Raw genomic sequence first — 9,322 nt, forward strand, 5'->3', positions numbered from 1 at the left:
ATATCCAAGCAGAAGTTGCAAGAAGAACAATGATACAACACATATCCAAGCTGAAGTTTTGATGTGTGGTTAAGAGATTTGTTGGTTTAGATGGTGAATAATCTTATAGAGTTTCCGTTATTGATGCATATTTACAAGTAGAGGTTAATGGTATTTTTGATTAACGGCAAAAAACCTGCAGGCAAAATATTGGCTCGAGAGGAGAGAAAGAGAAATAGAAAAAATAGAAAATAAGGTAGTGACAAGAGAGAGCACCATTAACCTTCACAAGCATCCACATACAGTACGTTTAAGAAGAAAGCTCCAAAGCTCCAAAGGAGTTGTGGAAGGAGAATTTTGAAACGTTGTTCGAAGAAGAGTCGTGACGGTGATCAAAGTGAGACACCAAACAATAATGGAGCATAAACCGGTTGAAAATTTAACTGAAGAAAAAGTGGATAAGATGCACGCGTAAAACATCATGGAGACGTTATGGTGATCAAAGAAAGACACCAAAAAAGAGGATACTTACCTCGGAGAAAAATAGAGCATAATTCAGTTATAGAGATAGCCAAAGAAAAAATGAAAAAGTTTACGCAGAAATTTGGTGATCAAGAAGAAACTAAAAGGAAATAAGAACAAAACTACTTAAAAGAAAGTGAGTGGAAGAAGGTTGAAAACAAAAGGGACGTGAATGTGACTGAAAATATCACAGAAGGGACGTGACAATGTTTATAACTTGTGTGATAAGAAATCACCAAGAAGGAGACAAAGATGTCATTCTACTCCTTTGAAAGCTATGACGAACGAAGAAGGAAGCTTAGTGTAAGACCAAAACTCAATTAAGGGGGAGTGTTAGTCGATAATTGATTTTCAGAGTTACAACGTTTAGATCGTGACGTTTCTGTTTGTTTTGTTTCACTGAACAGTCACTAAGTATGAAGTGACACAAGTCAATGTGTTGTTGTCACTAGATCAATCGGACAACAAGCCATACACAACATAAAATGGTACTTACATACGTTTCATAGAATATTCAATCTATTTGTATTGTATCATGAAGTATAGTACATTTGATTTAGACATATTTTTTGAGTTTTTAATACATATCTCGTGAAACCCAAGGCTCCACACCTTGCAATGCATACATTTTCTCCTTTTATTTGTTGTTTTTTATTCTATCTTATCTTTTATTTGATTGGTTTGAACAAAATCTAAGAATTTGATGATAGCTTATCTCATATTCAAACTTATCTTTTATTTGACTGGTTTGAAATAGTATTTAATATTTTATTTGACTTGTTTGAACTTTGAACCAGTAGTTTCTTGGATAAACTTACCCTTAAAACCCCATCAATTTGATTCCCCCTTCCCCAAAAAAAAAAGCAAACAACGAAAGGAAAAAATCTTACAAATTTTTTTCTTCATTAATTTAATTTGTTGACTATAAAAAATAAAGAAATAAATTTTTTGACTAAGTAAATCAAATTAAATATGAAGTCAAAGTGCTACATTTCAAATTACCATAAAGGAAATGCTCATTAAGTGGTAAGAAAAGATTTAGCGTATCTTAACATGTAGGAGTTCTTTTTCCCCTTATTAGTGTTTATGGTTTGGGTTTAAAAATCATTAATGAAACAAGAAATATTTTATTTATATCTTTCATATCTTCTCTCCAACCTGATTTTCATAGAAAAAATTGCTTTCTCCACCGGCAAAAGATAATGTATAATGTCAAGCCTGCGAGATACAACAAATACCAAAGCGTAGCAACAATTAGACAAGTAAAGTCTGGTTCTTATAAAAATTTTTGGTTTTTTTTTTTATCTATGACATATTCAGATTTATAATTCTTTTGACAATCGAATTATAAGCAAATAGGCTTTAATAAGAAGCATATAAGGACAGAAGAGGATGATGAACGAAGTAAGAACTTTTGTTTAATCCTTTTTATTGGTGAGTTTAGCACTAAAGTATTTGAAGCTTGTTTTAAATCTTATGTGGTTTTATTTTGACACTGTACATACGAGAGGGAAGAGAGTGAGGATGAACAATTAACGATCTGAAGCTGGTTCGGCTTCATTGACCAACTCTCGTTCTGTGCGCTTTGCTATGGCTTAAAAATCAAATGAAAACTCTCTCGTGAGTGTACTCGCATTAAAACAGCTTTGTGCATTTCGTTTCAGATGTGATTGTTGGTTTGTTAGTCCAGTTTAATTTAGGAAAATTAATACGTTTCAAAACAAAATGAATAGTTCAATATGGTTTTGCTTAGGCTTATGTACTTGTTCTATATGTTTTACCTTGAATTTTGGTTTACATTGACAGTCTTTTATTCAAGCTACCAATCAAATTTTGTTTGGATTTTGTTAACTATATCAATCAGTTAAAATTAAAAAATGAAACTAAAGATTTTAATTTCTTTTGATGGATTTGATTTATATATTATGAGTTTTTCCATATTTGATATTTTTTAGTCAAAGCTTTTTTTTTTTAATTATCAGGTAAAAATCCAACGAAGAGTCTCCTCTCTTGTAAGTTGTAAATATAGGTTGGAAGAAGAAGCATACAAGGGGACAGAAGAAGGTGCTGAACCAGATAACACCACTAACATCATCTTAGTTTGATGAGTTTTAAATTAAGCTATCTGAAGCGGGTTTTGACTTGTGTGCTTTTTTTGTTGACACAGTACGTACGAGATGGAAAAAACAGAGAATGAACAATTTGTAACCCGAAGTTGGTTCGTCTTCACTGAACAACCCTAGTTGTGTGCGCTTTGCTATGTCTTCATAATCAAAGGAAAATTCTCTGGTGAGTTCACTCGCATATAAACCGCTTTGTGTATCTTGTTTCAGATGTGAATGTTGTTTTTTTGTCTAGTTTAGTCTAGGAGAGTTAATACTTGTAGAAACAAAATCAAAAGTTTATTAATTCATTATGTTTTTGGTTTTAGTTTTTTACATACCTTAGACTTATCTATTGTATTTAATTGTATTTTTGGTTTCCAGAGAGTGGAATTTTACAAGAGAAAACATTTCTTCTGCAAACAATGCTTGTATAGCCATCAAAGAATTAACATTCAAGGTAACACAAATATGTTGTTTATTCTTGATGTATGCTTGAAGTTTTTGGTCAAGTACAAACTCGTGAATGATCAGAGCTTAATATATATTTAAGTTTGGGCACACCAATTCTGATTGATGTTGTTTTTTAGTTGGATTCAATTATTCAATATGGAGAAGTGATTCCAGCAGCCTTATAAATCCAATATTTTATTGCTCATGTCTAACTATGTCTTTATATTTTGGTGAATATAAGGCACAAGTTTTGAGCAATGCAACTACACTACCTGAACATAATCCAATAAACCTAGCTGTTTACAATGCAATTACCCATGGAAGACTAGCATCGGTTCGTCTAGACCTCGTTCCACCACTCTTTGAATACTTTATGAAGAGTAAAATGATTCTAAATCCTAATTTTACTCTCCATGAAGTACTTCAAGTGTGGTGGAAAGAGGTCTTTACGAACCCGTGCTAGTATCCCATGGTAATAGCACTGTTAACAGCTAGGTCAATTGGCTTGTTGTTTAGATAATGTAATTGCATTCCTCAAAAATTTTGCCTTCTTCACCAAAAAAAAAGAGGCATAGTTAGACATGGAAAAAAAAATTGGATTTATAAGGCTGCTAGAGTCACCTCTCTATACTGAATAATTGAGCCCAAGGAAGAGACAACATCGGTCACAATTGTTGAGACTTTGTGACCAAACTGAAATATATATTGAGCTCTTATCAATCACGAGTTTGTACTTAGCTAGAAACTTCAAGCATAAATCGAGAATAAGCAGCATGTTGTTGTGACCTCGTATGCTAAATCTCCAATGGCTATACAAGCATTGTTTGTAGAAGCAAGTTTTTCGCTATTAAAACTTCCAGTCTATAGAAATCAAAAATACGATCAAAATTATGTACATATAGTATTTGTTTTACGTCAGTTTTGGTTAATATATGTAGTCGTTTACTAAAGCTTGCTACACAAAATTTTGTTTGGATTCTTTTAGTAGCAAATAATTTTACCTTACAGTGGAAATTTTACGGGAGAACACCTTGCTTCTGCAAACAATGGTTGTATAGCCATTAGAAAATTAGCATTCGAGGTAACACTAATATGCTGTTTACTCTTAATGTATGCTTGAAGTTTTTGGTTAAGTTAAAACTCGTTACTGACAAGTGCTAATTATATCTTTCAGTTTGGTTAGGAAGTCTTACCAATTGTGACTGATATATCTCTTCCTTGGGCTGGACTATTCAATATGGAGAAGTGACTCTAGCAGACTTATAAATTTAATATTTTATTGGCCATGTCTAGACATGCATGGCCAATAATACATTGCTTCATTTATAAGACCACTAGAATCACCTCTCCGTATTGAATAATCGAGCCCAAGGAAGAGACAACATTGATCTCATTTGGTGAGACTTAGGGACCAAACTGAAATGTAATTGATCTGTTATCATTCACGAGTTTTTACCTAACGAGAAACTTCAAGTATACATCGACAATAAATAGCAAAATGGTGTTACCTCGTATGGTAATTCTCCAATGGCTATACAAGCTTTGTTTGCAAAAGCAAGGTTTTCTCCGGTAAAATTTCCACAAAATACAAATCAAAATTACTACTAAATCCAATAGCTAATCATAAATACAATCAAAAGTATGTACTTGTTCTATTAGTTTTACTTTAGTTTTGGTTTAAATTGATAGTTATTTACTGAAGCTAGCTATACCAAATTTTGTTTGCATTCTGTTAATTGAATCTACCAAATTTAAAAATAAAGAAATTAAGAGATTTTGGTCGATGGATTTGATTCATATATTATGATATTTTCCATTTCTGTTAGTCATGGTTATTTTAATGATATTGCAAAAGTAATTAAGTGTTATTCCATTAATCTTCTCAACACAAATCTATATCAAATCAGCAGTTTTTAATATCAACATAGGGAGTCACAAACAAATTTTGAATTTGATGTTAACATAAGAGATATTTCATTATGACGATGTGGTCGGGATTTCGAATATCAAGAGATGGAATAATAGCTACAGGAGTTGGTTGGAAAATTTATGTAAGGTGAATGGCATAAACAAAGGAGATTCATCTACTTTAGAGTTCAGAAATCAAGAAGAAGACACAACTCTGGTGTTTAGGATACGTCCTATGTCCTGAGTCTAAAAAGATGTATGTAACATAATTAAGCATTGTATTTATTAGAACTTTTATTAAAGAAGATTCATTGTTTTTTTGTTTATTAAGTTAAGAAGCTAGCAAATAAATATGATTTCATCATGTTTAGTTTAATGGTGGATGTTTATGATATTAGAATGGCCATGTTTTGTTTCGGATTAAATTTTATTTAAGAATTTATTCTGACATATTCAACTGTGTACATTTTGGTGTATGTGAAACTAAAACATTTAATTTAAAATCTCTACAGTAGAAAAATATTTACCAAATTCTATTTTAGCTATTAAATAACTTTCGTTATAGTATTTACTTAAATAGGATACAAAACTAGCATACTGTCTACTTAAATAGTATACAAAACTATCTTTCTCAAAGTACTATATCTTAATTAGTTATCTTATTAATAAACATTAGTTTCCAAAACTAGTAACTAACGTGATCGTGTCAATTTTATCGATTAGATATTTTTTTATGTGTAAAACAAAATTATTGATCAACGATATAAATAAAAATCTAGTTAAAAAATACGCTATATATAATATTAAATGATAGACCCTTTCTGAAAACATACGTAAGGGTTTTGATCTCCCATCAGTCCGTAAGCACTAAATGTAAAACAATAGAGTCTTGGGGATCGAAAGAGTTGGTAATCTTGAGCATTCAAATAAAAATATGCAACACAACACATATCCAAGCAGAAGTTGCAAGAAGAGAAATGATACAACACATATCCAAGCTGAAGTTTTAATGTGTGGTTAAGAGATTTGTTGGTTTGGATGGTGAAGAATCTTATAGAGTTTCCGTTATTGATGCACATTTACAAGTAGAGGTTAATGGTGTTTTTGATTAACGGCAGAAAATCTGTAGGCAAAATATTGGCTCGAGAGGAGAGGAAGAGAAATAGAAAAAATAGAAAAATAAGGTGGTGACAAGAGAGAGCACCATTAACCTTCACAAGCATTCACATACAATACGTTTAAAAAGAAAGCTCCAAAGGAGTTGTGGAAGGAGAATTTTGAAACGTTGTTCGAAGAAGAGTCGTGACGGTGATCAAAGTGAGACACCAAACAATAATGGAGCATAAACCGGTTGAAAATTTAACTGAAGAAAAAGTGGATAAGATGCGCGCGTAAAACATCATGGAGACGTTATGGTGATCAAAGAAAAACACCAAAAAAAAGGATACTTACCTCGGAGAAAAATAGAGCATAATTCGGTTATAGAGATAGCCGAAGCAAAAATGAAAAAGTTTACGCAGAAATTTGGTGATCAAGAAGAAACTAAAAGGAAATAAGAACAAAACTACTTAAAAGAAAGTGAGTGGAAGAAGGTTGAAAACGAAAGGGACGTGAACGTGACTGAAAATATCACAGAGGGGACGTGACAATATTTATAAGTTGTGTGATAAGAAATCACCAAGAAGGAGACAAAGATGTCATTCTACTCCTTTGAAAGCTATGACGAACGAAGAAGGAAGCTTAGTGTAAGACCAAAACTCAATTAAGGGGGAGTGTTGGTCGATAATTGATTTTCCGAGTTACAATGTTTAGGTCGCGACGTGTCTGTTTGTTTTGTTTCACTGAACAGTCACTAAGTATGAAGAGACACAAGTCAATTTGTTGTTGTCACTAGATCAATCGGACAACAAGCCATACACAACATAAAATGGTAATTACATACGTTTCATAGAATATTCAGTCTATTTGTATTGTATCATGAAGAATAGTACATTTGATGTAGACATATTTTTTGAGTTTTTAATACATATCTCGTGAAACCCAAGGCTCCACACCTTGCAATGCATGCATTTTCTCCTTTTATTTGTTATTTTTTATTCTATCTTATCTTTTATTTGATTGGTTTGAACAAAATCTAAGAATTTGATCATAGCTTATCTTTTATTCAAAATTTATCTTTTATTTGACTAGTTTGAAATATTATTTAATCTTTTATTTGACTTGTTTGAACTTTATACTAGTAGTTTTTGGATAAAGTTACCCTTAAAAATCCATCAATTTGATTGCCCCTTCCCCAAAAAAAAAGCAAACAATCAAAGGAAAAAAATCTTATAAATTTTATTCTTCATTAATCTAATTTGTTAACTATAAAAAATAAAGAAATAAATTTTTTGACTAAGTAAATCAAATTAAATATGAAGTCAAAGTGCCACGTTTGAAATTACCATAAAGGAAATGCTCATTAAGTGGTAAGAAAAGATTTAGCTTATCTTAACATGTAGGATTTTCTTTTTCCCCTTATTTGTGTTTATGGCTTGGGTTTAAAAATCATTCAGGAAAAAAGAAATATTTTATTTATGTCTTTCATATCTTCTCTCCCACCTGATTTTCACAAAAAAAAATTGCTTTCTCCACCGGCAAAAGATAATGTTTAATGTCAAGCCTGCGAGATACGACAAATACCCAAGCGTAGCAACAATTAGATAAGTAAAGTCTGGTTCTTATAAAAATTTTTGGTTTTTTTTTTATCTATGACATATTCAGATTTATAAGTCTTTTGACAATCGAATTACAAGCAAATAGGCTTGAAGAAAAAGCATATAAGGACAGAAGAGGATGATGAACGAAGTAAGAACTTTTGTTTAATCCTTTTTATTGGTGAGTTTAGCACTAAAGTATTTGAAGCTTGTTTTAAATCTTATGTGGTTTTATTTTGACACTGTACATACGAGAGGGAAGAGAGTGAGGATGAACAATTAACGATCTGAAGCTGGTTCGGCTTCATTGACCAACTCTCGTTCTGTGCGCTTTGCTATGGCTTAAAAATCAAATGAAAACTCTCTCGTGAGTGTACTCGCATTAAAACAGCTTTGTGCATTTCGTTTCAGATGTGATTGTTGGTTTGTTAGTCCAATTTAATTTAGGAAAATTAATACTTTTCAAAACAAAATGAATAGTTCAATATGGTTTTGCTTAGGCTTATGTACTTGTTCTATATGTTTTACCTTGAATTTTGGTTTGCATTGACAGTCTTTTATTGCAGCTACCAATCAAATTTTGTTTGGATTTTGTTAATTATATCAATCAATTAAAATTAAAAAACGAAACTAAAGATTTTAATTTGTTTTGATGGATTTGATTTATATATGATGAGTTTTTCCATATTTGACATTTGTTAGTCAAAGCTTTTTTTTTAATTATCAGGTAAAAATCCAACAAAGAGTCTCCTCTCTTGTAAGTTGTAAATATAGGTTTGAAGAAGAAGCATACAAGGGGACAGAAGAAGGTGCTGAACCAGATAACACCACTAACATCATCTTAGTTTGATGATTTTTAAATTAAGGTATCTGAAGCGGGTTTTGACTTGTGTGATTTTTTTTGTTGTCACAGTACGTACGAGATGGAAAAAACAGAGAATGAACAATTCATAACCCGAAGTTGGTTCGTCTTCACTGAACAACCCTAGTTGTGTGCGCTTTGCTATGTCTTCATAATCAAAGGAAAATTCTCTGGTGAGTTCACTCGCATATGAATCACTTTGTGTATCTTGTTTCAGATGTAAATGTTATTTTTTGGTCTAGTTTAGTCTAGGAAAGTTAATACTTGTCGAAACAAAATCAAAAGTTTATTAATTCATCATGTTTTTGGTTTTAGTATTTTACATACCTTAGGCTTATCTATTGTATTTAATTGTATTTTTGGTTTCCAGAGAGTGGAATTTTACAGGAGAAAACATTTCTTCTGCAAACAATGCTTGTATAGCCATCGAAGAATTAACATTCAAGGTAACACTAATATGTTGTTTATTCTTGATGTATGCTTGAAGTTTTTGGTCAAGTACAAACTCGTGAATGACCAGAGCTTAATATATATTTAAGTTTGGGCACAAAGTCACACCAATTCTGATTGATGTTGTCTCTTCGTTGGATTCAATTATTCAATATGGAGAAGTGATTCTAGCAGCCTTATAAATCCAATATTTTATTGGTAATGTCTAACTATGTCTTTATTTTTTGGTTAATATAAGGCACAAGTTTTGAGCAATGCAACTACACTACTTGAACATAATCCAATAAACCTAGCTGTTTACAATGCAATTACCCTTGGAAGACTAGCATGTGTTCGTCAAGACCTCGTTC

The 9,322-nt window shown here is 31.6% G+C and overlaps 2 long non-coding RNA genes across 4 annotated transcripts; both read left to right on the top strand.

The window, feature by feature from the left end:
• Nucleotides 1-1,809: 1,809 nt before the first annotated feature.
• Nucleotides 1,810-2,123, top strand: LOC111830909. Its single transcript, XR_002834192.1, has 2 exons — nt 1,810-1,905; nt 2,012-2,123. It is a non-coding gene; the product is annotated as an uncharacterized LOC111830909 (long non-coding RNA).
• Nucleotides 2,124-7,600: 5,477 nt separating this feature from the next.
• LOC111830907 lies at nt 7,601-8,979 on the top strand. Of its 3 annotated transcripts, none has more exons than XR_002834189.1 (5): nt 7,601-7,670; nt 7,767-8,027; nt 8,388-8,469; nt 8,574-8,695; nt 8,893-8,979. It is a non-coding gene; the product is annotated as an uncharacterized LOC111830907 (long non-coding RNA). The 3 variants fall into 3 exon arrangements; XR_002834190.1 differs by lacking the exon at nt 8,893-8,979 and having other exon boundaries at nt 7,767-7,811; nt 7,918-8,027; nt 8,574-8,769; XR_002834188.1 differs by lacking the exon at nt 8,893-8,979 and having other exon boundaries at nt 8,574-8,769.
• Nucleotides 8,980-9,322: the final 343 nt, after the last annotated feature.

The sequence above is a fragment of the Capsella rubella genome, unplaced genomic scaffold, assembly GCF_000375325.1.
Source record: "Capsella rubella cultivar Monte Gargano unplaced genomic scaffold, Caprub1_0 scaffold_4, whole genome shotgun sequence".
In the NCBI taxonomy this organism is placed as follows: Eukaryota; Viridiplantae; Streptophyta; class Magnoliopsida; order Brassicales; family Brassicaceae; genus Capsella; species Capsella rubella.